Source organism: Colobus angolensis, unplaced genomic scaffold, assembly GCF_000951035.1.
Source record: "Colobus angolensis palliatus isolate OR3802 unplaced genomic scaffold, Cang.pa_1.0 Scaffold3, whole genome shotgun sequence".
Classification (NCBI taxonomy): Eukaryota; Metazoa; Chordata; class Mammalia; order Primates; family Cercopithecidae; genus Colobus; species Colobus angolensis.
The window spans coordinates 1,100,416-1,106,500 of record NW_012116265.1 but is presented as its reverse complement, the minus strand read 5'-3'; the positions used below and the strand labels follow the sequence as shown (position 1 = coordinate 1,106,500).

At 45.4% G+C, this 6,085-nt stretch overlaps 1 protein-coding gene across 3 annotated transcripts in view; it reads left to right on the top strand.

The window, feature by feature from the left end:
* The window catches only part of SLC24A4 (solute carrier family 24 (sodium/potassium/calcium exchanger), member 4), a 174,057-nt gene that overhangs the window by 84,434 nt on the left and 83,538 nt on the right, over window positions 1-6,085 (top strand). The window lies entirely within an intron of this gene.

The window sequence follows — 6,085 nt, the reverse complement described above, 5'->3', positions numbered from 1 at the left end:
GCCTGTAATCCCAGCTACTCAGGAGGCTGATGTAGGAGAATGGTGTGAACCCAGGAGGCAGAGGTTGCAGTGAGCTGAGATTATGCCACTGCACTGCAGCCTGGACGACAGAGCGAGACCCCATTAAAAAAAAAATTCTGAGAGGACTGGCTGGGACTTGAGGTCTGTAACCTGGACCTCAGAAATCAGGGGGAATTGCCTTCTTCTCTTCTAGATAGAGTTAGGGCCAACCTTTAGCCATATTTCAAAGTAGGCATCTCTCATCTATTTATTCTTTCTTCTACATCTTTCTAATGCCCTTCCCTACAGATTCTGCTAAAAACCTCTCCTTGGGGACTGCCACTCCCCCCACCCCACCCCCTGGCACATACGCTGTGTGCCTACATTACATATTTTACATCTCTTCTGCCCAGTCACTCACTTCAGTGCTGCTGATGCCCAGTGTTAAGAGGTAAAGCTGACGGGGCTACTTTATACTCATATGTAATTGATTGACAGCTTTTTTTCTCTGAGAAAAATTGCATTTTTAAAAGATTTTTGAACAGGCTTCACTCTGGGCTTGCCAGAGCCTCAATTTACAGACTGTGTTAGAAAAGAGTAAGTCTTACTGAATTAACAGTAGCATATGTAACCTCACCTCCCCACTGGTAAGAAGCTACAGCTCTGACTCCAAATCTACCCTAAATCTCGCTGGCATCTGTCACTATGATCTAATGCTGCCATCGTCTCTGGCTGGACTGTTGCGTAGCCCACCTGGTCTTGCTTGCTTTTGCTCTTCCCTCACTACAGCCTCTTCTTATGACAGCCAGAGTGATCTTTCTAAAAGAAGAATCAAATCACACAACTTTTTTTGCTTAAACAGTCAAGACCTTTTATAGCACAAATAGAACAAAATTTCAAGCTCCTCTTCGTGACCAACCATCCCCCATGCATAAAGGCCCAGCAGTCTACCTCTCCTGCCTCCCTGAGCCCACAGTCCCCATCCATCACAGTGTTCCAGCACACTGGCAGGAGATGTAGACTGCTGGGCCTCTTCCTCTTCTCCAACACAGCAGCACGTCAGCCCTGGCTGTTCCTTGTCCCTGACATCCTCCACCTACAGACTTCTGCATGGATTTCTTTTTCTGGTCATTCAGGTCCCTGTGCAAATAACACCTCCTAGTGAGGCCCTTCCTAACCACCCCATCTAAAGCATGCATCCCTTCACTCCCCTTCACTCCCCTGCCACACATATGTATCTCAATGCCAACTTTACTTTTTTCATAAGCTCTGGAAACTATCAGAATGGATCTTAAATATTTGTATGTTCTCTCCACTCCCACCCCTTACTTCATTATGTAATTTTTGTAACAGCAGGGATCACATCTCTCTTGTTCTCTCCTTTATTCCTATCATCTAGTCCTGGCACATAGTAGGTCCTCAGTAAATATCTACTAAATGAAAATAAAAATAAAAGAGTAAGTCTTATAAATTTAAATGTAAATCAAAAAGAAATATATTTTTAAAAGATGCTATTCTTGGTGTTATAGGCAGGTACATATCTGCCTCCCTGAAAAGAGAGGCCACACAGTGTAGTGATGAAGTACTTGCTGACTGCCTTGGTACAAACCCCAACTTTGCCACTTGCTGTGCAACTTAGGGCAAGTTACCTAACCTCTCTGTGCCCTTGACTCATCTGTTGCAGACATTTCTTCATTGTCCCAGGAGTGGTGTCTGCCCAGCCAGGCAGACCAGGTAGATCAGTTAGCCCTCCAGAGGGGAGTCTATCTCCACCAGAGAAATGATGGGTAAATTTAAGAACAGGCCATAGGAGCTGTTTGTGTTTGTAACAAAGAGATAAAACTGAACAATCAAGTAGAAACTTTTCCATCAGCTCCTGACTGTGAGTCATTAGGATAGCAAGGCGGGGGTTACCTGGTATGAGCCTCACTCCAGTAGTGGCATACAGTAGCAAAGGTTGATTATAGCATTAGGACTAGTTTGCAGGGTATATTAGTCTATTCTCACACTGCTATAATGAACCACCTGACACTGGGTAATTTATGAAGAAAAGAGGTTTAGTTGACACACAGTTCTGCAGGCTTAACAGTAAGCATGACTGGGAAGCCTAAGGAAACTTACAATTGCGGCAGAAGGTGAAGGAGAAGGAAGCACATCTCACCATGGTAGAGCAGGAGAGAAAGAGAGAAGGAGGAGGTTCCACACAGTTTTAAATGATCAGTTCACATGAGAACTCACTATCATGAGAACAGTAAGGGGGAAATCCGCCTCCATGATCTGATAGCCTCCCACCAGGCCCCTACTCCAATTTGACATGAGATTTGGGCATGGACACAAATCCAAACCATCTCATCCCACCCTTGACCCCTCCCAAATCTCATGTCCTTCTCATATTTCAAAACCAATCATGCCTTCCCAACAGTCCCCCAAAGTCTTAACTCATTTCAGTATTAACTGAAAAGTCCAAGTCCAAAGTCTCATCTGAGACAAGGTAAGTCCCTTCTGCCTATGAACCTGTAAAATAAAAAGCAAGTTACTTATTTCCAAGATACAGTGGGGGTACAGGCATTGGGTAAATGCTCCCATTCCAAAAGGGAGGAATTGGCCAAAACAAGGGGGCTACAGACTCCATGCATTTTGTCCAAAACTCAGCAGGGCAGTCATTAAATCTTAAAGCTCCAAAATAATCTCCTTTGACTCTATGTCTCACATCTAGAGCACACTAATGCAGGGGGCAGGCTCCCATGGCCTTGGGCAGCTCTGTCCCTCTGGCTCTGCAGGGTACAGCCCCCATGGCAGTTTTCACAGGCTGGTGTTGAATGCCTGTGGCTTTTCCAGGTGCACCATGCACACTCTCTGTGGATCTGCCATTCTGGGGTCTGGAGGATGGTGACCCTCTTCTCACTGCTCCACTAGGCAGTGCTCCAGTTTGGACTCTGTATGGGGGCTCCAACCCAACATTTCTTCTCTGCATGGCCCTAGTATAGGTTCTCCATGAGGGCTCTACCCCTGCAGCAGACTTCTGCCTGGACATCCGGGCATTTCCATACATCCTCCGAAATCTAGGCGGAGGCTCCAAAAGCTCAACTGTTGTCTTCTGCGTACCTACAGGCCCAACACCATGTGGAAGCTGCCTCAGGAAACTTACAATCATGGCAGAAGGCGAAGGGGAAGCAAGTACCTCTTACCGTGGTGGAAGAGGAAAGAGAGAGAAGGGGGAGGTTCCACAGACTTTTAAATGATCAGATTTCCTGAGAACTCACTCACTATCCTGACAACAGCAAGGGGGAAATCCGCCCCTGTGTTCCAATCACCCCCACCAAGCCCCCTCCTCTAATTCGACATGAGATTTGGGCAGGGACACAAATCCAAACCATATCACAGGGTGATCAGATACACTGTCTACAGAGTGATTTTGTGTGTGTGTGTGTGTGTGTGTGTTTATTTTTTGGCCAGGTGTGTTTCCAGTATGGATTCAGATAGAAATTATTTCCAATAACTCAAAGTGTTGAATTGTCATGGGATGCTCATATGGTTATATGTATGCTTGTTGCTACAGCAGTGTGTGTGTGTGTGTGTGTGTGTGTTTCACATCCACAAGGGTGAATAAGTCAGGATAGAAGGGAAAAAAGGGGGTGACTAAATTGACCTGGAAATTGAATCTGTTACTGTGTTTGTTGTGGCTAAATTGAGTCTTCTGGGCCTGTTTAAGGAAGTGGGTTACTTCATTATTTACTTGACCATCCCAGAATAGCAAGCAATAAGTGCCTGTGTGTTGGCAACGGCAGCTAAAGCTCTCCTATCTCTGCAAGCATGTGAGTTTATTTCACCTTGGAAGCCTTCATAGGTGAGCTGATTGTTTTAAGATGATGACTGTGAGGAGTGAGCCAAGGTAGAAAACCTCCATGGATTGGAGCCAGGTCTTTGTGACTTGGGGATGGGTTCTGGCTCTCCTGTTTACAGGCTGAATGACCTCAGGCAAGTCACTTAGCTTTTTGCAGCCTCAGTTTTCTCATTTGCAAAATAGACGTAATGAGATCTAACCTCTAGGTAGTAATTAGGATTAAATAAGATAATGACTTACAAATGTGGATTTTTTTTTTTTTAATTTCTCTACTGGAGTTCACCAGTATTTGTTTTTCTTTCTCCATTGTTCTGAAGCAGATTAATCTATAGTTTTTCCCCCAATAGGAAGTTTCCCTGCAGGAAAATTGAGGTAAGGCAGATTTATTTATGAATACCCTTTCTTCAGTGGTCATGGGGAACTTTCATTTCAGTATCTGTGAAATACAAGTTATGATTGTCCAGACTACATAGAACATCCTAGAGGCTAGAGTTTTCTGAGAGAGAAAAGGTGTGGGAAAGGAAATCTGGCCTGAGGATTGCCTGGCTGAGTCTGCAGGATGAAGGGAGTGAGCCATATATGTTGAGCTGGGCTTTGGCTGGGGTTTCTCTAGACAGAGGTGGGACTGGGTCAGGACGGCCTATGGAAAATAGCTCCTCAGCCAATGCGGAGTCAAGTTCAGTCTCCTTAAGCCTTTCCAAGCTCAGTCATTCCAGTTGCTCTGGGTCTCTGAGGCCAGGAAGGAGTCCAGGAAGTTGATGTCACAACTCCAAAGAGGAAGAGATACTGAGCAACCGGATGGAGAAATGGACCTAGGGGTGGGGGTGCGGAGGGAAGTGTCAGGGCCAAGTCCCAGTGACTGTGCTTCCTGCAAAGCTAAGTGAAGCTGGAGGCTGTTTGAGTCTCTGAAGCACAGTGACGGTGGAGCTGCCTGGGAGCGAGGGATGGAAAAGGCAGCACATTCAGTGTTATTTCCATTAGGAGCTATGCAGCTGCTGCTGATGCTCTGTCTTTTGTGTTCAAGAGTTCCTTTGTTCTTAGAGCTTTTTATTGAAGAATAACATACCTACAGGAAAGAACACAGTACATTTTCACTAAGTGGACGTGCCCATGTCACCAGCATCCAGGTCAAGAAACAAAATATTACCAGACTGGGAGTATCCCCAGTCTTCCCGAACATGCTCCCCAGGATAGGGTAACCACTGTCCTGACTGGTGACAACACAGACTAGTTTTGGGATTGTTTGTTTTTTTTAAGAGATGAGGTCTCACATGCACACAAGTCTTCATTGCAGCACCATTCACAATAGCAAAGACATGGAATCAACCTAAATGTCCATCAGTGACAGACTGGATAAAGAAAATGTGGTACACATACACCATGGAATACTATGCAGCCATGTCTAGGGAAAAAGAGAGAATCATGTCTTTTGTGGGAACGTGAATGGAGCTGGAGGCCATTATCCTTAGTAAAATCACGCAGGAACAGAAAGCCAAATACCATGTTTTCACTTATAAATGGGAGCTGAATGATGAGAACTCATGAACACAAAGAAGGGAATAGACACTGGGGTCCACTTGAGGGAGAAAGGTGGGAGGAGCAGAAAAGGTAATTATTGGGTACTGGGCTTAATACCCAATATTACCTGGGTGATGAAATAGTCTGTATGACAAATCCCTGTGACGCAAGTTTACCTGTGTAACAAAGCTTCACACGTACCCCCGAACCTAAAATAAATGTTTAAAAAAAGAGAGATGAGGTCTCACTCTGTCACACCGGCTGGAGTGCAGTGGTACAATCATAGCTCGCTGCTGCTTCAAACTCCTGGGCTCCAGCGATCCTCCTGCCTCAGCCTCCTGAGTAACTGGAACTACAGGCGTGCCACCATGCCTCACTGATTTTTAAATTTTTTGCAGAGGTGGAGTCTTATTATGTTGCCCAGGTTGGTCTCAATTTTCTGGCTTCAAGCGATCCTCTCACCTTGGCCTCCCAAAGCACTTGGTTTACAGGCATGAACCACCATATTTTGCCAGAGCCTAGTTTTATAAGGTACCCTTTTAAAAGCAAACATTACCACGGACGCCCATGAGAGAGTGTCATAGTTTTGGTATCATTGATCACATGGAATAGCAAACCTGTCCTGAGCCCTCACTGTGTGCCGGGCCCTCTCCCCCGCCCTTTACATAATCCACTTGCCTCGTCTTCTGAACAATTCTAAGAGGTAGATACTAATACAATGCC